Source organism: Odocoileus virginianus, chromosome 17, assembly GCF_023699985.2.
Source record: "Odocoileus virginianus isolate 20LAN1187 ecotype Illinois chromosome 17, Ovbor_1.2, whole genome shotgun sequence".
NCBI classification, from domain to species: domain Eukaryota; kingdom Metazoa; phylum Chordata; class Mammalia; order Artiodactyla; family Cervidae; genus Odocoileus; species Odocoileus virginianus.
Window position 1 is genome coordinate 58,328,957 of NC_069690.1, and position 25,472 is coordinate 58,354,428.

A 25,472-nucleotide genomic window follows, 5' to 3' on the forward strand; every position below is an offset into this window, starting at 1 on the left:
GGAAACGCTAGCGTTTGGGGGGTCTGGAGTCTCGTGTTTTTGAGCTGATGGCGCACAGGAAGCAAAGAGAGCCGCCCTCTAGAGGGAGCGGGACCTCCCAGGACTCTGGGCCCCGAACCAGCCTTGTCATCACACCCCTTTCATTTCCAGTTCTCAGCGTCACAAGACACCTCCGAGCCAAACTCCATTACCCAGATGCTGATACAGCCAAGATCTCCCTCTGCCTGGAAGACATCTCCACCTTCGTCAGTACCCTCCTCCTGAATAGGGTCATAAGCTGAAGACTCAAAATTTTATACAGAAAAGCTCTGTGGTCATTTAAGTGTCTCTTGGGTTTGTTAGAATGTGATTCTCTCCCCTAACAGTTGGCACTCAAATCACGAAGATCAATTCACAGTATCACATATTTTAGAAATTCTCACTCAATATTTGCTTTTACTGTTATTAAATAAACTTTGTTTTCTTAGTAATACAAGTTCCTGTGTTGGTGTGTGATAGTGTTTTCCAGTATCGTGGCAGTTAAGGGACAAACAAATAAAAAAAAAAAACGATGGAAAATCCACAATATTGCTTAGAAGCAAATGATCAGCTGAACAGACCATCACACATTCAGGTTGCCTGGGTTTCAGCGACCTGTTTCTGCTCCAGTGAAGTGGTCCCCAGGTGGAAGGACTGTGTCCTTTGGGGCGCGTAGGTCCCCTGGAAAGGTTTCCTATTATCACCACTTGGGGAAGGGCGGTACAGCTGGTATGCAGTATACAGAGGCCAGTGACACCACCGGATAGAACTGCCACCCGCACCAAGGCCCCACTGTAGCGCCCAGGGGACTGTGCTCAACACCCTGTGTGTGCGTGCTGAGTCACTTCAATCCTGTCCGACTGTGACCCCATGGCCTGCAGCCCACCAGACTCCTCTGCCCATGGGATTCTCCAGGCAAGGATGCTGGAGTGGGTTTCCATGCCCTTCCCAAGGGGGTCTTCCTGACCCAGAGATCGAATCCACATCTCTGCTTCTCCTGCCCTGGCAGGTGGGTTCTTTACTAACTGTGCCATGAAGCCATGGGTAGATGCCAACTAAACCAGTATTCACTTAGTAAGTGGACTGTGAATGAGTCAAGTACTCAATAAGCAGTGCTAGGAGTGACAGTCGTGACGATAGCCCAGCTAAAACAAAGACCTCGCCCGTGAGTCCAAGAGTGAACCAAAAACACGAGTGACTCCACCCTGGTGGGATCTGGAGATACATGGAGCTTCTACTATCTGCTGATGAGGTCGACTGATTGTGCTGGGTAAAGCTTGGACTAAATGTTCTCAAAGATCCTTTCCAGTTCCTAAATTCCATGAGAATAAGAACTATCAAATGGTCCGATTGTAGAAGTCAGGAAGTTTCTCTCTCTCCAGGCGCCCAGAAAGGTCATGGAACTGGAATCGCGGAGCTGTTTCTAGAAGAGGAACAACAGGCCCCTCTCCCCAGCTGTACCCCCGCTCGTTATTTACAACACAAGAGCGCTTTGTTCCTGCACCTTTCTCTGAAGGAACATGGGAGGCTGTCTCTAAAATTCCCAGAATGTACATCCGCGATTTCTTTGGTCTGTTCCCCACCCCGCCCCATCCCAGGCCCTCCCAAAGAAACACCCAAGGATGGCAAGAATCTTCAGGATGTGAATTATGGCCTTTGACAACATTTGGTCTTCTTCCAGTTCTGCTTTGGATCTTTGACCTCAGTGTGGAAAACAGAAACGCCTTGTTTCTACTGAAAAGAGCAAATAGGTTTTCTTCTTTTCTTTAACTTTCTCTTCTGTGTTGGGGTCCAGCCGATGAACAGTGCTGTGATGGTTTCAGGTGGACAGGGAAGGGACTCAGCCATGCGCACCCGCATGTCCACGCTCCCCCAAACTCCCCTTGCGTCCAGGCTGCCACAGGACACCGAGCCGAGTCCCCTGCACTGTGGGGCAGGTCCTTGCTGTTTTCCTTTTTAAACAAAGCCGCGTGCACATGTCCGTCCCAGACTCCCGAACTGTCGCTTCCCCCCAGCCTTCCCCACCTTCCACAAACACAACCGTCTGGAGTCTGTAGGAGACGAGGACGCAGGCTTGCGGCCGGCGCCACCTTCTGGCCCACTGTGGGCAGATCCCCTGTTCGCCCTCGGCATCAGGGAGGCAGGAGAAGAGACGTCAATATTTCAAACAGCAACAGGATCATAGTACGAGTTAGGTGTTCCCTATGAAACACATCAACATAGATGTTTTTAAGTTAAAAATAGAGTTGCCATAGGATCCTGTGATCCCACTCCTGGGCCATCTGGAGAAAGCTCTAAAAGATACAGGCATCCCTACGTTCCCTGCAGCACGGTTCACAGCACCCAGAACATGGAAGCAACCGAGATGCCCATTGACAGGCGAATGGATAAAGAAGATGCGGTCCATCCATGCAATGGAGCATCACTCAGCCATAAAAAGGAATGAAACACATACAGAGGGAAGGAAGTCAGAAAGAGAAAAACAGATATCATATAATTAATGATACATCAGGAATCAAGAAAGATGGTACTGATGAGCCCATATGCAGGGCAGCAAGCAAAATGCAGACATAGAGAATAGCCTTGTGGACACGGGGCAGGAGAGGGTGAGAAGAGCTGAGAGTAGCATGAAATATACACATCATATGCAAAACAGATATCCCGGGGGAATCCGCTGTGTGGTGCAGGGAGCCCAGCCCTGCTCTGTGACACGCTGGAGGGGTGGGATGGGGTGGGATGGGGAAGAGGCTCAAGAGCGAGGGGACATGTGCATACCTGTAGGTGAGTTGTGTTGATGTATGGCAGAAACCCACACAATACTGTAAAGCAATTATCATCCAATTAAAAATAACTTTTTTAAAAAAGGAATGACATAATGCCATCTGCAGCGACATGGATGGACCTAGAGATGATCTTACTGAGAACTGAAGTCAGAGAAAGACAAATACGATACCGCGTACGTGTGGGATCTAAAATGTGATGCAAATGGACTTACCTACAAAACAGAAACAAGACTCACAGCCCAGAAAAGAGGCCTGTGGCTGCCAAGGGGGAGGGGACCTGGGGGGAGGCGCGGACGGGAGTCTGGGATCGGCAGACGCAAGCTGTTGCCTCTGGAGTGGGTAAGCAGCAAGGCCCGCTGAATGGCACGGGGAACTATATCAGTATCCTATCATAAGTGAACAATCACGGGCTAGAATCTGAAAAAGAATATATACAGCCGAATCCCGTTGCTGTACAGTAGACATGAACACAATATTTAAATATTAAATCAACTCTACTTCAATAAAATTAATTTTAAAAAATGTTTAAATTAAATAACTGCAAGATTTTAAAGAAACAAAAAATACAGAGAGACATTTTTAAAAGAAGCATGCCATCAAGACATATTCATAATAAGCTTACCTGATTTGTCATGAGGTAAATTCTTGGACTATGTTTATTTGCTGTTTAACAAAATTCTATATGGAAACCTCATTTCTAGGTTTCTTCCCTCGCCCAGGGATACACAGCTGTCAAGAGGACAGGACCTTCAGGTACAGAACAAAGTAACTCAGCCTTTCCCAAAGTGTGTTCCCTGGAACACCAATTCTTTAAGATGTTCGGTGGGAAAAAAAAAAGAAAAAAGTGTCTTTACTCCAACAAGTTGGAGAAATACTGTGTTGTATTTGCCTTCTAGAAGAGGCACTGTGCATACAAGCTTATGAAGGATTAAGACACTTGGAAGTAAAAAAAAAAAAATCCAGCAGATTAAATTTTGCTTCCCATCAAAATTTTCAAACTTCACGCACCAAAGACTATTTCTGTAGAGGACCATGTAACGAGGAGCATGCAGGAGTCAGGGATCTAAGGAACATGCCGCGCAAAACATCGCTCATAGAGACGCAGGCGTGTGCGTTGCTTGTTCTCGTTGATAGTAATTTCCCAGAACCGGGAGACGGGCCTCGGGAGGGACCGGACCCGTGGCTGCTGTCTCACAAGGTGAGCAACTCTGTGAGCGGAGAGCAGAAAGGAGACGCAGATTCCGCAGGCCCTTGAATCGCTGAGGCCGCATCTGTATCATCCTCCCCTGGTGGCTCAGACCGTAAAGAACCCGCCTGCCAATGCAGGAGGCTTGGGTTTGACCTCTGGGTGGGGAAGATGCCCTGGAGAAGGGAGTGGCCACCCACAGCAGTGTTCTTGCTCGAGAATCCCATGGATGGAGGAGCCTGGTGAACTGCAGTCCGCGGGGCCACAAAGAAATGACTGACACAACACAAGCGTTGCCCACGACAGCCATCTGAGTAATCCAGGAGATGAGACCACAGCTGTCGTTAGCACAGCAACAGAATCAGCCTCCCTGTAAACCGCTTAGGAAGTGAATCAGCCCACTGCTATCTGAAGAGCTTCGCAATCCCATAGACTGTAGCCCGCCAGGCTCCTCTGTCCATGGGATTCTCCAGGCAAGGATACTGGAGTGGGCTGCCATTTCATCGTTCTGGGGGTCTTCCTGACTCAGGGATCGAACCCAGGTCTCCTGAGACTCCTGCGAATTCTCTACCACTGGGCCACCAGGGAAGCCCATCTGAAGGGCTGGATTCTATTTATTTCCTTATTTATCTTTTGGCCACGCTGCACACGAGAGCTTAGTTGCCTGAACCAGGGATCAGATCCAAGCCCCCTGCTTTGGGAGTCTTCACCACTGGATTGCCGGGGAAGTCCCTGAAGGGCTAGGTTCTAACATGAGTATTGTAATATTTTGTCTCCACCGAACCTGGTAGCGTTCCTGCCGTAACTATCACTCTTCCAAAAAGGACTGGAGCTTTATTTCTTTTCTGTAAAATTAGAATGCCTGTGTTGGACTTGGCTTTCCAAGGCTCTATCAGCCTTAAAAAAAATTGTTACACAAACAAGTGAAAAAGAAATCCATCACGTTCTCCTGTTTGATGCCTCTGTAGAATTTTAAATTTGTAAGGGAACTTCTTTGTATGTTTTCCATGCTAAACATAACTCCTTTTAATTTCTCGGTCACTGTTGTGGGATACTGTGCTTTCCGGTTTGGAGGAGAGAAAGGGAGGATTATATACCATAATCATCGTCTGGGAATTTGCAAATGGGTTTATCTGGCTGAATTTTGTGGAGGGTTAAGCAAACCTTCTTGGAGAAATGCAGCGTGCTTTGTCCTCAAGAGTAGTAAATTATAGACTGACCACATTTCCCTTTCCACTTGACCTTCATCTTCCACAGAGAATTCTTCTGCAAGGATTTGGCTCCCTTTATTTTGCTACTTTAAGCAAAAAAGATTAAGCACCATGCCCCAGAAACCTGCTGTCCTCCTCTGGGTGTTCAGAGCACTCACAATCACACCAAAACTCATCAGGGGCGTATTATTGGGAGTTGTCATACACTGTCGTGATCAGAGGTCCCATCTTCTTCCTCCCAAGAAGTTCAGTCGAAAGCGTCGTCTCCCGGGGCCTCCCTGGTGCTCCAGTAGTGAAGAATCCGCCTGCCAATGCAGGGGGCACGGGTTCGATCCCTGGTCCGGGAAGATCCTTCATGCCATGTAGCACTAAACCCGCGCACCCCAACTACTGCGCCTGCGCCTGCGCCCTGGAGCACCGGAGCCGCAACGCGGGAGCCCACGTGCGCGGGAGAGCCGGCGCTCCGCGAGGAGAGGAGGCCCAGCGCGGAGGGAGGCGCGCGCCGCCGCGAAGCCCAGCCCCGCTCGCGGCAACCGGAGAAAGCCCGCGTGCGGCAGCGGGGGCCAGCGCAGCCAAAATTCAGTGCAGCTCAGGCGCGTCCGCCTCTTTGCGGCCAAAGACAAATAAGTAAATTAAAAACAATTTAAAAAAAATATGAACTATCAACTCCCAGAAGGAAGCGCTCATTTCAGTAAAATCCAGAGGGAAACTGCACTCCTGCCTTCACACTAGGATGCTGCACGGCGTTCCCCATCCCCCCTCCCCCCCGCACCGCGCTCCGGAAAATCTGTCTGCAGTCAAGGAGACGCGCGTGGTCACTTCTGCCACGCTGACCTAAGGGTCGGGGGATCGCTGTCATAATTGCTACCAGCATGCCTCAAAGTCAGAGATTTGAGAGCGGGAGTGTAAAGTCACGTTGAAATCCAAAGAGCTTATCTTGGACTCCCTAAGAAGAAGATAGCTTGGCATTGCCAGCTAGTAAGCATTATTCTGTATATAAGCTACTTATAGACTTTTCGGCAAAGAGGGGACTCATTGGGAAAGACCCTGATGCTGGGAAAGGTTGAGGGCAGGAGGAGAAGGGGACGACAGAGGATGAGATGGTTGGATGGCATCACCGACTCAATAGACATGAGTCTGTGCAAACTCCGAGAGACAGTAAAGGACAGGGAAGCCTGGCATGTTGCAGTCCAAGGGGTCTCAAGGAGTCGGACACGACTCAAGAGACTAAACAAGAAGAAAACTTTTCCAAAGAAGTTCCTGCCCATCTGATTGAGTCCCCACATGCCTCCAGGACCTCGGGCAGCTGCAAGCATTCTGAAGGGCAGGTACGCTGTCTGACCAGTGTTCATCCAGCTGTGACTGGGGCAAAGAGAGACGCCTCAGAGGACGGAGACCAGGGTTTCAAAGTGCTTGACACACTGCTTCGTTTTTCTTTAGAATCCTGAAAAGAAAAAACAGGATACTGAGAGTTGGGCAGGAACAAGATTCCCTCAAGTAAAGTTTCCACTTCATTCCCCCCTAAAATGGTGACTCTCCAAGGATTCTAGAAAGTTCCATCTCAATTCCTGGGCTCTAAGGGCCAGGACCCCCAGAGCGCCTCTCCGTCAGACTTGAAATCCCGCCCTTTGCTGCCGGCAGGTGCGAGGCAGGCAAGGGTGACAGAATTCCCGCAGGAAGAGCCAGCTCGCTTCTTTCCCTGGCCTGGAGACTGGTAGCTGCTTGGCCTCGTGCGGCTCTCAGCCCGCATTATGAAGTCCTCCTGCCGCTCCGCACAGGCTTCTGTCTTTTCCCACCAGCCCCCCGCTTTCACTGTCTTAGTCTTTGCTTAATGTGCAACCCTCAGTCCCAGGGAAGCTCAAGAAAGGGCTTCTAGCATGCGCAGGGGTCTCATCGATGCCTTCTCAGTTTCCGGGGGCATTTGTGGTCAACACGGAACCCTAAGGTTCTCTTAATTTCCGCCCTCCTTGACTGTAGCTACTTTGCCTTATTGATATGCTTGAAATAGTTAAAAAAAAAAAAAAATTATAGGCAAAGAGAAACATTGCCCTCTACAGGGCAAGTGAATCTCAGACTTTCATAGGCGATCACTTAAAGCAAAGAACATCTTTAAAATGGAGTCTTCAGGAAGGAAATTCAAAAAAGAGGAGAGGTATGTATACGTGTGGCTGAATCACTTTGCTTACAGCAGAAGTTAACACGGCTATATATGCTCAGTCGTGTCCGACTCTCTGCAACCCCGTGGACTGTAGCCCGCCAGGCTCCTCTGTCCCTGGGATTTTCCAGGCAGGAATACTGGAGTGGGTTGCCATTTCCTTCTCCAGGGGATCTTCCCAGCCCAGGGATCCAACCTGCATCTCTTGCTTGGCAGGCAGACTCTTTATCACTGAGCCACCTGGGAAGCCCCTAAAACAACTATACTCCAATAAAAATTAAATAAACTAAAATAAGCAATGAGATGCTGGGTGTTAGCCTAGTCTGATAAAATACTAGAACAGGATAAACGGAATGCTCACTCTTTTCTCCTGTGACACTGAGGTGAATGAATGCAGCCTGCAGGCGGTCTTGTCTCCACCGCTCACTCAGTCCTCAAACAGTCATGGACGGAATCAGAAGCACGCGTCTGTGGCATGTGCCCAGGGCCTCCCAGCCCACCAGTTTTAAAGGACACTGATCCAGCCGAGGCCTGTGTGAATCCCATCCTTCCCAGTATTTCCCTGTCTCTCCCAAGCAGGTCAGTATGTGGAGCCTGCCTGAGGAGCAGCGTGAATGGGGCCGTGTTTCTGCAGTCCTCCTGCTAAATGAGGCCATATAATGTGCGGTTGATAAAAACAGCCCTGCAACAAGCCCCTCCAACCCTACCGTCCTTCGAGCCATTGAGACGATGCCTCTGAGGTTAATCTTACTACGACACCAATCTGTGCTATCCACAAGCCATCCGATCAAGGCCGCAGCACTTGGCTCAAGCCAGGAAGCCCCTCCATCCTCACACAACCCTGTCACGCCTGTCTTCGCCCCGCATGTCCCCCACCCCGGCAGCCCATTGGGGACGTTCTATTCCTGACGCATGTGGTTATGCCCTGTCCAGCTTTGAGCAAACGCCCTGTGCTGGCAGAAGTAGTCTCTTTCCTCTTCCCCTCCGCTTCCTTTTAAGAATGACTTCAAGTTGCCCAGGGTCCATCCTTGAGATTCCCAGGACCCCAGAGTCAGACTCCATTCACCCCAACTCCGCCACTTCCTTGCTGGTGACCGTGGACAAGTCACTTAAATTCTCTGTGTTCCATCGTCCTCAACTACAACATGAGGATGATACTAATACCTTCCTCTAAGAGGTGGTGTGAGAATTAAACGAGTGACTATATGATACTTGAAACCGCATCTGACATAGTAAATGCTCTCTAGATTTAACTGTTACCAAAAGTTTCACCATCATCAAAGAATGCTTCGTCATCCTTATCAGCATCATTTCCTGATCAAACTTTCTTTAGATCTTCTAGTACCTCAGTCAAAGGCGTGCACTCAGTCGTGTCTGACTCTTTGCGACCCCATGAACTCTGGCCCAGCAGGCTCCTCCGTCCATGGGATTTCCCAGGCAAGAATATTGGAGTGGGTTGTCATTCCCTCCTCCAGGGGATCTTCCAGACCCAGGGCTCGAACCTGAGTCTCCTGCATTGCAGGCAGATTCTTTACCACTGGGAAGCCCCTCAGAAAAAGAGGTAAAAGCCAGAGTCCCGCCTACAATGGTCTGTAAGTCCGATACAGCCCGCCCCTAATTACCTCCTTGGCCTTGAGCCCTGCGCATGTTTCCCCACCCCCATCACTCAGCTTGCCCGTGCAGCTTCCCGTCACTTCAGATACAGTCTCAGCTCACGGTCTGTGCACACTCTGCTCTCTGCACCCCGAAACCTCTCCCCCGAATCTCTCACGGCTGGCCATCTCACCTCCTCCGGTCTTTGCCCAAATCTTTTTAGAGGCCTGCCCACGCACCCCAGGGAGAATCGCAGCCTCCTGTGACCCCCACCTGGCTCTTTTCCCCGAGGGTCTCACCACCTTCCCGTACAACAATGTCCTCCCTTGTCAAGCTCCCCGCCGCCTCCTCCGCTCGAACAAGAGACCCAGGGGCAGGGGTCTTTCTTCCAACACAAGGAGCAGACTCTGACGGGAGAGGCAGGAGCTCAGTCAGTATGGAGTGAGCAGGACTTCCCTGGACGTCCAGGGGTTATGAATTGCCTGCCATTGCAGGGGGCTGGGCTAATCCCTGGTCGGGAAGGTTCCGCCCGCCGAGAGGCAGCTAAGCGCGCACATGACTCCAGACGCCTGCAGGCCCTGGAGCCCCGGGGTTCACAGCAAGAGAAGCCAGGGGAAGCCCACACGCAGCAACAGAGACCCCGCCCAGCCCACAGTAAGAAACAAAGGCCATTTTAAAGTACGGAATGAACGAATCAGTAGAGCTGAGGCTCAGTCTGGGCCATGTGAGTTCTTCCGAAGGCACCGTGGTGCCTGCATGGCCCCTCTGATGCTAACCTAGACGAAATGTGGATCTCCAGTAGCTAACGTTGCTGGGTACCACCATCACCCATCCTATGGCTATCTGCTCAGGCACATCACAGCTGACTGCTTACCTGCCCGGGATTATATGGCTCCTATTAACACAGTTATAGATAGAGAAGGTGAGCAGGTAAATGTGTTTGCTTCATGATAACATGAGCACAGTCAGAGGCTGGAGAGAAGGCAAGAGCCGTGACAGGGACAAGTCATGGGGCAAGCCAGCTGGCCAGAAGCCCCAGGAGACGGCACCTCAAGCGTGGCTTTGGCTAGATTCAGCCGCTTTGCTGTCGAAAACTCAGGGATCAGATCTGGGTTTTTTTATATTGGGGCCTTTTCTCTGGTCGCTCAGATGGTAAAGAATCCACCTGCCAATGCAGGAGACACAGGTTCAAGCCCTGGGGTGGGAAGATCCCCTGGAGGAGGGCAGGGCAACCCACTCCAGGATTCTTGGAGCCTGGCGGGCTGCAGTCCACGGGGTCGCAGAGAGTCGGACATGACTCAGAGACTAACATTTTGCACGATCCAAGTCGTACGAGTGAACATCGTTAACCAGGAGGCCCACACTGAGGATGGAAATCCAAAAGGTAGTTTAGAATTCAGGATTTCCAAGGAGCGCGGAGCATTCAAGGGCGTCAGGCAGTCAGCGTCTCCGGCTCCATCCCCAAACAGCGCCTTCAGTGGGCGCTGCAGTACTCAGGTGTGACTCAAGGTGGCGCTGCTGCTCTTCCCAGGAGAGCCAGGCCTCCTGCCGCTTCCTAACTCAGCCTGCGGACAACCGGATGACTCAGCATGTGCTAAGCACTCAGTTGCCCTGTACACAAGCTCGCCATCACCAGCGCCAAAAAATTACTTTTTGGATGAATCCATCCTTAGGTGTTCCATCTCTTTGGCAGGATTTAGAGGGCTCCAAGCAGATAACCAAGGCTGCCCTGGTGGCTCACTGGTAAAGAATCTGCCTGCTAAGCAGGAGACACAGATTCGATCCCTGGGTTTCAGCAAGATTCCAAGGGAATGGCAACCCACTCCAGTATTCCTGCCTGGAGAACCTCATGGACAGTGGAGCCCGGTGGGCTAGTACATGGGACTGCAAAGAGTGACCTGGAGTCGGTCATGACTTAGGGACTCAGTTCAGTTCAGTTGCTCAGTCATGCCCGGCTCTTTGCGATGCCATGGACTGCAGGGCGCCAGTCTTCCCTGTCCATCACCAACTCCCGGAGCTTACTCAAACTCAAGTCCATCGAGTCGGTGATGCCATCCAACCGTCTCATCCTCTGTCGTCCCCTTCTCCTCCTGCCCTCAGTCTTTCCCAGCATCAGGGTCTTTTCAAATGAGTCAGCTCTTCACATCAGGTGGCCAAAGTATTGGAATTTCAGCTTCAACATCTCTCCTTCCAATGAATATTCAGGACTTACCTCCTTCAGGATGGACTGGTTGGATCTCCTTGCTGTCCAAGGGACTCTCAAGAGTCTTTTCCAACACCACAGTTCAAGAGCATCAATTCTTCAGCGCTCAGCTTTTTTTATAGTCCAACTCTCACATCCATACGTGACTACTGGAAAAACCATAGCTTTGACTAGATAGACCTTTGTCAGCAAAGTAATGTCTCTGCTTTTTAATATGCTGTCTAGGTTGGTCATAGCTTTTCTTCCAAAGAGCAAGTGTCTTAATTTCATGGCTGCACTCACCATCTGCAGTGATTTTGGAGCCCCCCAAAATAAAGTCTCTTACTGTCTCCATTGTTTCCCCATCTAGACTTCGGGACTAAACAACAGTAAAGCAGATAACCACTTGAGCAGTCCCATTAACCCACCTAAACACAGGAACACCCCTCGGCTAATAGAAGAGGAGGGGGCCATGCTGGTTGGAGGTTGGCCAACCATCGAGTCGTGCTTCTGCCTGCAGCAGGAGAGAGGCCACCTGCTCACTGTTCTGGTTTTCTTTCTTTTCCAGTCTTCGGGCTGTCTTTTGAGGAAGCCACTGGAGCCCGAGGGCCTAGCAGGCCGGCCTGCCTGATCCTGCACGCAGGGCGTGACTCACTCTGACCCAGGACGTCAGCAGCCCGCAGTTCTAGCCGAACAGACTCTGTCTGTGCCTGGCGGGCAAAGCCCTCAGTTAATCCTGCTGGTGGTCAAGACCTACCCTGTCATTAGCCCATGTACTTGACCACAGAGCTCAAAACATTTTAACAGCATGGGCTTGTTTAATCCTTGTAATCTTTGGTAAGTCTGCGGTGATCTTACTTTTCAAATTTCTGCTTTCTGTACTGGGAAACAATCAGTTGGGTGGAGAGACCCTGCAGAGGTCATCCAAGGATTCAGAATTAGAGTCCTGGACCCTTGACCTTCAATCAGGGGTGCTGACTTTTCTAAATCTCTGCCACAAATCCCTCCTTATCCCCCCAACCCTCAGCTCCCAATCATCCTTTCCTTGTGGATATAGTGTTCGTTTTGTTCTCTGCTGTGGCTCTTGTTGGTCAGCCCTGTTGCATCCGACTCTCTGCAGCCCCGTGGACTGCAGCACGCCAGGCTCCTCCGTCCTCCTCTGTCTCGCAGAGTTTGCTCAAATTCATGCCCATTGAGTTGATGATGCCATCCAACCATCTCATCTTCTGCCCTTCTTTCTACTTTGCCTTCAGTCTTTTCCAGCATCAGGGTCTTTTCTAGCTCTTCACATCAGGAGGCCAAAGTATTGGAGTTTCAGCTTCAACAACAGTCCTTCCAATGGACATTCAAGGTTGATTTCCTTTAGGATGGACTGGTTGGATCTCCTCACCGTCCAAGGGACTCTCAAGAGTCTTCTCCAGCTCCACAGTTCAAAGGCATCAATTCTTCGGCTCTCAGCTTTCTTTATGATCCAACTCTCATGTCCGTACACGACTACTGTAAAAACCGTAGCTTTGACTACACGGATTTTGTTGGCAAAATGCTGTCTCTGCTTTTAATATGCTGTTCATGTTTGTCGTAGCTTTTCTGCCAAGGAGCAAGCGTTTCTTAATTTCAAGGCTGCAGTCACCACGCACAGTTATTTTGGAGGCCAGAAAAATAAAATCTATGGTACTTTTTTTTTAAAGAGTATACACATTCACACAAGTACACGAATCCAAATCTGTTTCTGCAGAGTTAAGCCACATACACACAAGTACACAAATCCATATCTGTTTCTGCAGAGTTAAGCCACGTGCCAAAGATGCTCTGTTCCCGGTACAGCCCAAAAGTTACCACAACCATCACATACCTTTACATTGGAACCTGACTTCTGAAATATACACAGGGTCTCCCTTGTTGATATACACAATTCAGGATGACTGATGAGAAATCCTGAGAAATCCTGTAAAAACACAATGGTTTTACTTGTTTAACCACATATTTTCCAAGCTTCCTTAAATACAGGTGACTTTCCCCCACAGTACCTCTCTGTGGACAACACGGTGATCAGGTTCCTTGGAATCCCCTTTGGAAATGGTGCATAAAATCATTATCTCTTTGGAGCCTAGGGTTGGGTGTGCAGGTGGTGACCTCCACTCCTAGTCCACCTTGCTGCACTGGGGAATTCTAAAGTTCACCCAGTTAGTCTTCTTAGAGACAGTGGGATTTCTGTGGTCTCCCATGGCACACTGACGGTTGACGGAAGCCAGGCCCCATGGCAGTTTCCCCAGACTGAGATTATGGAGCAGAGCGCAGCTTAAATGCCGTTCTCTCCTCCTTCAGAATCAGCCCTGGGTGTTCACGGGAAGGACTGAAGTTTTAGTACTTTGGCCACCTGATGCGAAGAGCCAACTCATCGGAAAAGACCCCGATGCTGGGAGAGACTGAGGGCAGGAGGAGAAGGGGGCGGCAGAGGATGAGCTGGTTGGACGGCATCACCGACTCAACGGCATGAGTTTGAGCAAACTCAGGGAGGTGGTGAAGGACAGGGAAGCTTGGCATGCCGCGGTCCACGGGGTCACAGAGAGCTGGACACTTCTGAGTGACTGAACCACAGCAAGCCTCCTTCCAATGGGCCGATCCCACCCACCCTACCAGATCACCGGATCTCTCCGCCCCAGGGCCCTGAACCCCACCAGCTGTCCCACTGTTGGCGCCAGTGAAGACTTCCTATTCCCAGCCCTTTGGAGACGAACCCATCAGTCCCTTGAAGGTTTGATCACCAGGATAGTTCTACAAACACCTCGGTTCTTCATCTCTCTCCAAACTGAAGTAATAACCCTGAGGCAGCAATTCTCTTTTTTTCTACAATGAGAAAAATCTCAACTTGCTCCAGGAACATATGTCTCATCCCTTTCATTTGTTCAGAAGAGCAGGTGGCTTTGCCCCAAAGCTGAAGTTCCTCCACCACCCCTGGTAGCCTTTCATAGCCAGAGGAGCTAAGAAAAAACATGGACTTAACTTGAAGCCTTTGGGGAACAGGAACCTTACAGCAGTGACCCTACGTGCTGCCATCTGTTGTGCAACGTAACTGCATGGGTCCGTCTTCCAGCGCCGTGGAAGTGTCCTGGGTCATCTCAGAAAAACCGATTGACTTAGAAGGAAGTAAAATGCGGGGCTAGGGTGATGGCCCCACCCTGCTGGGCGCTGCTCTCTGGCCCCTTCCTGAGCTTTGGGACCAGCATCTTCATGCTGTGACTCCTGCAGACACTGGTCTGAGGACACCATCTTAGTTCTCCCTTAAACAATCACAACTGCCAAGCCTAGAAGGGCAAGGGGACCTGAGAGAATCAGCCCCTTTTCTGTGGATCAGATATATTCTTTAAAGAACCAACCAATCCCCCAAACTCACAATCACACACACACACACACACACACACACACACGGCCGTATTGCTTACAGGACTAGTAACTTCTCCATCTAGAGACATTCAGGATAACTGCCTGAACGTGACGGCCTACATTAACCAGATCAATTCCCTCAGTATTGCATTGGTGGCTGGCAGGGCTGTTCCCCTATGTATTTAGGTCAAGCCTTGCAAAGGGTGCATTCTTGTTTTTACAACTATTTTTAAGCTGTGGTTATGTATCACCATCCAAACGTACAAGGCACTGACCAGATTCTTTACTGTCTGAGCCACCTGCCCACTTATAGAGAAGGGAAGGGTTTTTAACTGAACTGAATTTGATTTCAGTCTTGAAACAGGTTAGTGATTTTTGTTTGTTTGCAAGAATGTAAGGTGGCCACATCTCCTATGCTGTAAGTCTACCTTAGAAACCATCACACAGGACTTCCCTGGTGGCGTAGTGGATAAGAATCTACCTGCCAGTGCAGTGGACACAGGCTCGATCCCTGGTCCGGGAAGACTCCACACGCCTCAGAGTAACTAAGCCCATGCGCCGCAAGTCCTGAGCCTGTAATCCAGAGCCTGAGAATCACAGCAGGGAGGACACTGCCGTGAGGGGGCCCTGCGCCGCGGGAAGAGTAGCCCCGGCTCCTCGCAACCAAAGTTATTACACAAACAAATACATAAAAACTCACCAGTTCAGGCAGCTCAACTGGCAGGCATTTATGGGTTATCAACCGTGGACCAACGACCAGGTGCAGAAATACTAAGTTCTAATAAGACGTGGATGCTCTCCTTTGAGAACTTAGACTCAAGGACACCCATCAAAGACGCCGGTGCTGCTGAGGGAGAAATAGACATTGCTCAATGTTCTTTGAGTCCTGTTAGAAGTCACAAGTTCTTAGCTTCGTGGTTAAAGATTACAGCTTCTAGGGTCAGAGGGTCTTAACTAAGACCCAGTTCTACTCTTTACTAGCTGTGTCAACAAGAGCAAACTGTGTAATCTCTTTCAGTTTTGGTCTCCTGACCCACAAGGTGGCCATCATCCTGGCCCCATCTAACTCGCTGCAGGATTAAGTGAGACGGTGCACTCAACACTCTGCGGAGAGCTAGCTCTCCACTGAAAGCAGGGCTGGCCTCCGTCTCCCCCGCCTCCCAGGGCTGACCTAGCCCTCCATCTCCCCTGCCTCCCAGGGCTGACCTCCGTCTCCCCCGCCTCCCAGGGCTGACCTCCATCTCCCCTGCCTCCCAGCGCTGGCCTCCGTCTCCCCCGCCTCCCAGGGCTGACCTCCGTCTCCCCCGCCTCCCAGGGCTGACCTCCGTCTCCCCCGCCTCCCAGGGCTGACCTCCGTCTCCCCCGCCTCCCAGGGCTGGCCTCCGTCTCCCCCGCCTCCCAGCGCTGGCCTCCGTCTCCCCCGCCTCCCAGGGCTGACCTCCGTCTCCCCCGCCTCCCAGGGCTGGCCTCCGTCTCCCCCGCCTCCCAGCGCTGGCCTCCGTCTCCCCCGCCTCCCGCCCCAGGAGGGGAAACCACACCGCTACTTCCCCAGCTGCTGCTGCGTGTCCAGTCTGCAGCACGAAGCCATTTCCTGATGCGAGACCTACAAGAGAACCAGGTCCCTTCCTCCTCTGCCGGTCTCCGCAGCCAGCATGACATTGACCCAAAGACAAAAACCACAAAAGGACCAGGGGCTTCCCAGGTGGCACTAACAGTGAGCACCTGCCTGCCAAGGCAGGAGACACAAGAGACTTGGGTTCAATCCCTGGGTCAAGAGGATCCCCTGGAGGAGGGCATGGCAACCCACTCCAGTGTTCTTGCTTGGAGAATCCCATGGAAAGAGGTGCCGGGCGGGCTACAGCCCATGGAGTTGCCAAGAGTTGGACATGGCTGAAGCAACTTAGCACGCATAGCACACATACAAAAGGACTAATGCAAGGGTGAGATCAAGGTCTGATCCACCCCAGGTTCCTTTAAAAGGCCAGTGTCCATTGACACATCTTTGTATCTTGCGCTTTCCTGTCCAAGGGGAGAGCTGAGCCTCTCCGGGAGGGGCTGAGGGCTCTGGACAGCATGGTGTCCCTCCATCATCAGTCACCCAGCAGCCCTTCTCCAAGGACATCGCACAGACATCCTGGGAGCCACCATCTCTGAAGTTCAAGGGCAGATTCTCAGTTATTCCAGGGATGCAGTGAGCGAGCTTTGCTTTCACTGGCTCTGGATGGTCATGCAATATGCCTGGAGTTCTCACAGTGAGGAAAGAGTAAACTGCTTTCTTTTAGGCAAAAGCAGAGAAGACTCTGTAACTCCTTCCTTTAGGGTGTGGTGCCCAGCACATCACCTGGAGAAGCATAGCTACTTCTGCCAACAGCAGCAAACCCTGCACAGATCTCATGCCAGGATTCCCAAGTTCATTGTTCATCTTCCTGATTCACCCTCAAGACACCAGCGCTGTCAGACAGTTAATTAGAACATGCTCCAGTGCAGAAGCGATCCTGGTTCAGAGTCTTAACCATGCTCTGTACTCAAATGCCCTTAAAGTGAAACAAAAAAGATTCGAAAATAAAATCAAGCCAATAGGACGTTTCCAAGATGGTGAAGGGTCCAGGATCAGAGCGTCACAACTAATTGGTAAAGTTTTCTTAAAAGGAAGCCTCCATAATCGTTCATCTTTGAACAAGGCTGTGTTCTAGGCACTATATTCAGCACTTTACATAGGTTTTTCTCAGCACATCCTCTCGAAAACTCTTTGAGAAGGTGCAATTATCTCCCCCACTTAAACCCGAGACAACACTAACACTTTAGTGAGGTTTAGCAATTTACACAAGGGCATGCAGTAAGTTTTTGGACCCTCCTCATTTCTAGAGAAAGAAAAAACATAATCTCAACATTTCTTGGATTGCCTCAGTAGTAGAAGGGCTGGTTGAATGAATCTGATCTCAACGCCTTTAGGTGTTTCTGGTTGAACCATCTTCTTCGAAACCAACTGTTCCTGAAGGCTGAATTGACGTAATCAACCAATTCTGAATATCAACACACAGTCTACGTGGTTTCACGGTGGTTCCTCTTCCCGCCTCCCAGGCTGGCGCGATCGTCTACTAGGAGAGAGGAAGACCAGGAGGTCTGAAGAGCAGCACAGAAAAGCTCGGCCATGTTCCCTTCCTCCTAAATGGACTTAAGAAACCATCACGGTGTGATCTCGTTTCCTCGTTTGAAGTGTAGACACAGCTCTTTCTCAGTAACCAGAGCCCTCGAGGTCCTGCTGATTCCAAAACAGAGTCACAGTATCATCACAGGTTACGTTCACACAGGCTTCCCGTCAAGAAAACCCTCCACACTTGCCTTCCTCCGCTGACCATCACGTGCTGGGCTTCAGAGCTAAGTCCCCAGGAATGCATACTGCATGGGCAAATGAAAATGATGATGGATAACCAGGTTCCCAGGTGGTGCAGCAGTAAATAACCCATCTGCAATGCAGGAGACACAAGAGACACAGGTTCGATCCCTGTGTCGGGAAGGTCCCGTGGAGGAGAAAACGGCAACCCACTCCAGTGTTCTTGCCTGGAAAGCCCATGGACAGAGGAACTTAAGGAGCTACAGTTCATAGGGTTGCAAAAGAGTCAGACATGACTAAAGCAACTGAACCCAACACACACTCTTTCTCTTTCTTGGGTGATGCAGGTTTAGGGCCTTCCGCCACGCAGGCCTGCAGACCTGCTGAAGAAGTCTGAGGTCTCACTGGGTGGCCGCCTCTTCTTCAGGCCTATGTCCTATGTCCATCTTCTCAACTTCATCAGTGAGCCCAACGCACCAAGACCCCACAGTGTGGGTCCTGTTTGTACAACCACGGGTACCATCAGGCCAGACGCCACGACTGAGACCTCCTAGGGGTCTAGGGCCACGCTGACGGGCCACACAGAGGAGATGGCAAAGGGCAGAACTGGCCTCCAGCCAGCTCCTTGATTGTACTGGCCACTGCTCACCTAAAAGTCCATCCTAAAGGAAATCAACCCAGATTATTCATTGGAAGGGCTGATGCTGAAACTGAAGCTCCAGTACTCTGGCCACCTGATGTGAAGATCCCACTCATTGGAACAGACCCTGATGCTGGGAAAGACGGAGGGCAAGAAGAGAAGGGGACGACAGAGGGTGAGATGGTAGGATGGCATCATCCCCTCAATGGACATGAGTTTGAGCAAACTCTGGGAGACAGTGAAGGACAGAGGAGCCCGGTGGGCTGCAGTCCATGGGGTTGCAAAGACTCGGACACAACTGAGCCACTGAGCAACAGCCTCCCTCTGAACCTGCCTCCCACCTCCCAGCCCGTCTCACCCTCTAGGTAACCAACCTCCAGTACCTGGAAATGAACTCCATGGTCCTGGGGACTGGGTAGGGAGATTCAATCTCACCCTCCGCGCCCTCGCTCCCCACACTTCCAGAAGGGACCCTGACCTGCCCGCTCTTCTCCGCCTGCGATCCGTCCCCACCTTAGGGCGTCTGTCCCTGAGGCATCTGTTGCACATAAGGCATTGACTTCTCTGCTTTGCATCTATAAGCCACCTAGCTTTGCACTCGCCTTGGGAGGACTCAGATCAGTTCAGTTCCGTCGCTCAGCCGTGTCCGACTCTCTGCGACCCCATGAATCGCAGCACGCCAGGCCTCCCTGTCCATCACCAACTCCTGGAGTTTACTCAAACTGGACTCAGATCAGAGTTACTCAATTCATTTTTCTGTAAGGATTACTGCTTTTGAGGAACTGGGGTTGAAAAAGCTCCCACACAGGAGACTGGACTCTTTTTTCTTTCTTAACAAGCATAGCTTGTTTTAAGCAATGCAGACTTTGGAAATTTTTCATTGTAGACCCAGAAAACTAAGACAATTGTGTTTTTGCTGTTTTCTTTGTAAAACTATTAAAATCTCGGTTACATATATCCCTAGATTTTGTTTAATGGTTTTGATGTCAGCAGAAAAGCGCCATTTTTTAAAAGTTTATTATCTACTTGTCTTTTGTATACATTGGAGGGCTTCCCTGGTGGCTCAGAGGTGAAGAATCCTCCTGCAACGCAGAAGATGCAGGTTCCATCCCTGGGTGGGGAAGATCCCCTGGAGGAGGAAATGGCAACCCTCTCCAGTATTCTTGCCTGGGAAATCCCAGGGACAGAGAAGCCTGGCGGGCTACAGTCAGTGGGGCCGCAAAGAGTCTGACAGGACTGAGTGATTAAATAACAGCAACCTTATGGGAATCCAGCTGATCTTCCAAACTGACCCTGTATCCAGCAAACTTGCTTTTTCTTTTCTTCCTGAAGGATGTTTTCCCTGGATGCAGAATAGTGAATTTACAGCTCTTTTCTTTCAGCACCTGAAAAATATCATGCCATCTCCTCCTGGCTTCCGCCGTTTCCAGTAAGAAACCACAGTTAAGGTGCTACATCTCTCCTGCTGTTTTCAAGGGTTTGTTTTTTTTCCCCTCTGTCTTCAAGTTTCTGGAGTTCGGATGTTCTGGGTCTAGGAGTTCCAGTTCCCTGGGTCTTGGCAAAGATTCCTCTGGTGTGAATTTCTTAGGATGGTGCACTGGATTTGGCTCACAGAACAGAGTTTGGCAATTCCCACCTTGATCAGATGTTCTAATTTTACAAGAGAAACTAGAAATAATGGAGTGCTTTTTAAATTTTAAATCCCCTGGTTTTTCAAAACTCTCAATAAATTCTAATTTGTTTACGCCAAAGTGCTGGATAAAAAAAGAAAGAAAGAAAGAAAGAAAACAAAAAGGAAAACAATCTTCCCAGCACCAGAGACCTCGGGACCTATTCGTGAGCCCTTAAATGTGGTTCTCTTTGAAACAGTAAAGTACCTTCCTTGTTTCATTTAATGCTCTTCAATTACTTTAACTTTGACGCCAAGATGAAGATTCATACTGTGTTTTAACTTATTTTTTGCCTGCCCTGCCTTTCCCATTCTTTACATTCAACCCCTATGAGTCACTTTGTTTTCCGATGTCTCTTTTCTCAGCTTACAGTTGGGTTCAGCTTTGTGATCCCGTCGTGTTTTAGAAACAATGCTACTTAGCCCACTTACAGTTATTGACACGCTAGATATGATTAATCTTAATTTGCTTCCTCTGTGATGAGTGTCTGGGTTTCTGAAGGCACAGATGCAGCTACAGAACACATTCCAGCAAAGATTTAGAAAAGCATGTGGTCGCCATGACTACACTGATAGGATTTCACATGTCTAATCCTCCATGGGATGTCTAACCTCTGATAACTCAGTACTTAAAAGATCATCCTCACTTATTTACAGGGACAAAGATTCCCCTGAGAGAAAACCTTTGAAGAAAAAGGAATTTCCTCTCCCCTTTCTGCCTCCTTTCGGCAGCACGCAGAGGAATGTAAGCCAGCACGGGCGGGTGGGGTTTTCTGTTTCCCGCACACGGCGGGCACCCCTCACTCCAGAGCCGCCGGCTGTCTGGCAGCTGGCCCTCATTCCAAGAAGCGGACGCTCAGGCATGTGACACCAGGACTTACTCGGCTGCCCCCCGAAGCAACTGGAAAAATCTGCTGGCTCTGGCTCTTTTGCAGTCTTGCAACAACTCAAGCTGCCAGAGGTCAGAAAGGCATCATGAGAAAACCCCCTCCTTACCGCAGGCCTTCTGCTTCTGTGTCCTAAACAGGGATGACAGACAAGGGAGGGGGTCCTACCTGGGTCCGAGCCCCACGCCTGTATCATGGACCCAGCATCCATCCTTCCTCCCCACGCTTCCCAAGCCCCACGTTCAGACTGAGGGGGGCACGGACAGAGGGTGCGGCGGTCGCCAGGAAACTTTGAGAAGGAAGGGAACAGCAGAGCATGTGTCTGGCAGGCTGGTCACGGGATAATGGACTCTCCAGCTGAACTTCCAGGCACCTGGGGTGGAAAGTGCACGTCTCCTTGCGTCGAAACTGGAGCGCTCAGAAGGATCAGATCACGCTGGTCCAGCCAACCTGAGCTGGCCAGGACCGAGGCTGGGATTTCTCAGCCTTGAGGGCCAGCTGTGTCCCAGACAGCACAGCCCAGGGAGGCAGCCAGTCCAGTGACTTGCATCTCCAGTGGATTCCGTGGCAGCTTCCACTAGACTTCACAGACAGGAAGCCAGGGGTTCAAGTTCAAGTTTTGCCAGAAGCCCTCCCCTGGGCCTTAAGCAGTGGCTTTTGCTGAGCAGAGTAAGAGGCTTGAAGTCAGGCTTAGATGTGAATGTTGTCTCCGCCACTGAGCATCCATGTGACTTTCAGTTACACTCCGAAGAATGAGACAAGGGACTTCCCTGGTGGCCCAGCGGCTTAGACTGTGCTCTCAATGCAGGGGCCCAGGGTCGATCTCTGGTCCGGAAACTAGACCCCACAGGCCACAAAGAACATCCCACATGTGGGAACTAAGACCTGATGCAGCCAAACAATAAAAAGAAAAGGAGTTAGCCAAAAAAAAAGAAAGAGAATGAAATGAGATGTGCATAGAATACCTACTGCGTGCATGCTAAGTCGCTTCAGTCGTATCCGACTCTTCATGACCCCATGGATTGTAGCCCGCCAGGCTCCTCTGCCCATGGGGACTCTCCAGGCAAGAATACTGGAGTGGGTTGCCATGCCCTCCTCCCGGGGGTCTTCCCAACCCAGGGATCGAACCCAGGTCTCCTGCATCGCAGGCGGACTCCTTACCACTGAGGCCCCGGGAAGCCCCTTCGCACCCCTAGCAGGGAGCAAACCCCTGCCCCCTGCAGGAGTCCTCACCACTGGACCACCAGGAAAATCCCTTATTGTGGATACTTTAATGCAGTTAATGTTTAGTAACAAAACCATGACATAAATACTCTATCGTCCCCATTTTATAGATGAGGAAACTGAGGCACAGTGAACCCAGGTCTATGGCCAATAAGTGACAGAGCCACTTTTTTAACCCAAACTAATTGGCTCCAGAGAAATAGCTGGCACTTAGAAATAGTAATGTCTTCAAAGCCCTAAAAAGTGGACATGTTTGATCACGTTCGAGGACCCTTCCAGAACGAGTCTGCGCACTTGGCGCACAGAAATAGACAAGGTAATGTCCTGTTTGGGGGGCTCAGCTGTCTCTGCACTGTACGCAGAATGAGGTCAGAACACCCCCATGTCCTATCGAGAGCCGTCTATCTTGCCGACTTCGCGTAGAGCCTGCCGGCCACCTTCCTTCCCACCCTGGGCGACTCAGAGGACCCTGCACGCGTGGCCGCCTCCCCCGTTTGCAGCTCTGCGCATTCTGTTTACTGCGGGGTGGCCCTGCACCCACAGTTCGCTGTCCCGGTGGTGCCGACCTGTCCAGACCCTGCGGAAATCTACCCGCCCGAGCACTCTCCCGTGCTCTTTCCTCATCAGAATGCATTTCCCTCGCCCCATCCGAGGTGGATCTGTGGGGGCCCTCCCTGCCGGTCCAGCTGTTAAGAATCTGCCTTGCAATGCTAGGGACTCGGTCAGGGAACTAAGAATCCACGGAGCAACTAAGTCAGAGCACCGCAACTACCAAGCCCCCCGCGCCACGGCCAGAGAGTCTGTGCAGCGAGGATCCCACCTGCTGCAGCCAGAAAATAAACGAATCAATCAATGAAGATTTTTTTAAATGTCTTAAAAAAAAAGACGGATCTGTGATTCTGTCACCAAGAATGACGTGCATTCAGAGAGGCTTTATTGGTGAGGATGTCCCCGGGCAGGAGCTGGGAGGCTTCCCGGTGTCGCACCGGCGGGGGCTGGGAGGCTGGCTGACACACACCCCCACCTGGCCTCCTTGGCTTCAGCTGGAATGAAGCGACCACGTCTTACACGGGCCCCGGGGGGCAGGCGGGGGGTGGGAGGCGGCACATGCATCAGAAGGGAAAACAAAAGTTGACAACAGCAACGTTTCACACTCACACAGAATGCTAGAAAGATGATGAGGGGGGATTATAAAAATAACTCTGAATCCACTCAAACATATTTTTAAAAAATAAGTCATCCTCATTTGGTATTTTATTATTGGGAAGAAATTGCTGATGACACGTTTCAGGACTAATGGTGCCCACCGGAGGGTGGAAGGTGGGGCAAGGCGGGAGAGGCTGCTCCCGGGTCTCTGACTTGAGAGGCTCTGGAGGCCCAGACCGCGTCTTAGTCACTTAAAGAGGCAGCTCCGCGCTCGGAGCGCAGCAGGAGCTCCTTACCCGCGCCTGGCACTGACCTGACTGCCTGCATCAGGTGTGATTGAAGGTTTGGTCAGACCAGCTCCCCGGGTAGAGTACTCTGGTAAATAAGCACTTCTGCAGCCCCTCCGGGCACGACGTCTTGTGAGCAGATGCTTGACTAACAGTCACGAGAGAAGACGCCCATCCCCAGCCTTCACAGAGGGCGCCTGGGAGGCCAGAACCACAAACAGGCAGTCAGCATAAACACGAAGAGGAAAGTACAGTCACCCCAGGAGCCTGCCGAGGGGAGAATGAATGGCCAAGGCGGAAGAGATGAACCACAGGGTCCCCGGGCGAGCAGACGCTGGCCGCATGTCTGATTCACCCGGGCATTAGTAGCCCGAGCAGAAAAGCCCAGACAGCAGTCTGCATTGGGTCTCCAAGCGTCTTCTCTGCGGTGGGGAGAAGGGCTGAGACCCACAGGCCCTCCTCTAGTCTTCTCTTCCCAGAGCGCATCTGGGGGGGGGCTGTCAGGCTCCCCCTGGTGACTGTGCAAGAGTGACCTGCCTCCCTGGGCACCCAGATGAGGGTCAGACAGGACCAATGTGCAACATAAGGAGGATTCAAGCTTGCGGAGGTGCTGTGGGTGGTCCAAGAGAATCCGGCTTAAAGCCGACTCTCAGATGAGCCGACAGGTATAAAACTCCCAGAACGGCACCTGGAACACCCATAGCAGCTTCCCCACCATCTCCCTGGAGTAAGGGCTTCCCAAGGGGCACCAGTGGTAAAGGACGCGCCTGCCGATGCAGGAGACATAAGAGACACGGGCTCCATCCCTGGGTCAGGAAGACCCCTGGAGGGAGAAATGGCAACCCACTCCAGTGTCCTTGCCCGGAGAACCCCATGGACAGAGGAGCCTGGTGGGCTGCAGTCCGTGGGGTCGCAGAGACTCGGACATGACTGAGTGACTCAAGATGCGCGCACACACCTGGAGTAAGAGGCCCAGGTACAGTCCACACCGTGATCCTCGGGCCCCACCTTCACCCCAGAGAGCTCCAGTCCCCTTCAAGGCCCTTCCAGAAAGGTCTGGGGCCCCCAGGGAGTGTCCCCCAGCACCCCTCTTAGTACTCCCTTGCTGGGCCTCCAGCAGACAGGCCCGCCTCGCAGTGCCCCAGCCCTCCCAGATGCCTTTAAAACTAGAGTCAGCGTGGTATCACTTGTCGCATTAGGACTTGGCTGGGTTACGGTAGCTCGCCCACGGGAAAGAGCCCTGGCACTTAGAGCCAAGCTTTCAGAGCAGCCTGACCCAGAATCGAAGCCAGGCAAAGTCCTCACTCGCTCCGTGACGCTCGGCTGTTTGACATTTCGGAGCCAGGTGTTCTTTGTAAACAATAGTAGCTAGTCAGAGCCCCAGAGGTTTTTCTTTTGCCAAACACACAATGTACTAAGTGCTTATCAAATACAAACCTGTCTAATTCTCCAAACAAGCCTATGACGTCGGTGCTGTGATTATCCTCATCTTATAGATGGCATCTTATAGAGAGGTCAGGTAACAGGTTGAAGGTCACACAGCTAGAGGGATGGAACTAGCGGAAGCGGGATTCGAGCTCTGGTGTTCTGGCTACTGAACCCTTGTTCTTAAGCACCATCCTACCTAAGCGTTAACAGTCAAACAACTCTTTTTCATACTTCTGTTGAGATGAGAAATTTCAAACACACAAAAGCAATGAGAATCCCCTGTACTCAGCATTCAACCTAAGCAATCAACAACACTTCACTGTTTCAAAGACATTGTTAATTTTA

General features: G+C 51.0%; 2 long non-coding RNA genes across 2 annotated transcripts; both read right to left on the reverse strand.

The window, feature by feature from the left end:
- Window positions 1-406: 406 nt before the first annotated feature.
- LOC139039209 (uncharacterized) lies at window positions 407-5,633 on the reverse strand. The gene is made up of 2 exons (XR_011492524.1): window positions 2,794-5,633; window positions 407-2,220 (listed from the first exon to the last, which is right to left on the reverse strand). It is a non-coding gene; the product is annotated as an uncharacterized lncRNA (long non-coding RNA).
- Window positions 5,634-5,676: 43 nt separating this feature from the next.
- Window positions 5,677-15,658, reverse strand: LOC110126175 (uncharacterized). Its single transcript, XR_002310337.2, has 3 exons — window positions 15,213-15,658; window positions 12,981-13,073; window positions 5,677-6,642 (listed from the first exon to the last, which is right to left on the reverse strand). It is a non-coding gene; the product is annotated as an uncharacterized lncRNA (long non-coding RNA).
- Window positions 15,659-25,472: the final 9,814 nt, after the last annotated feature.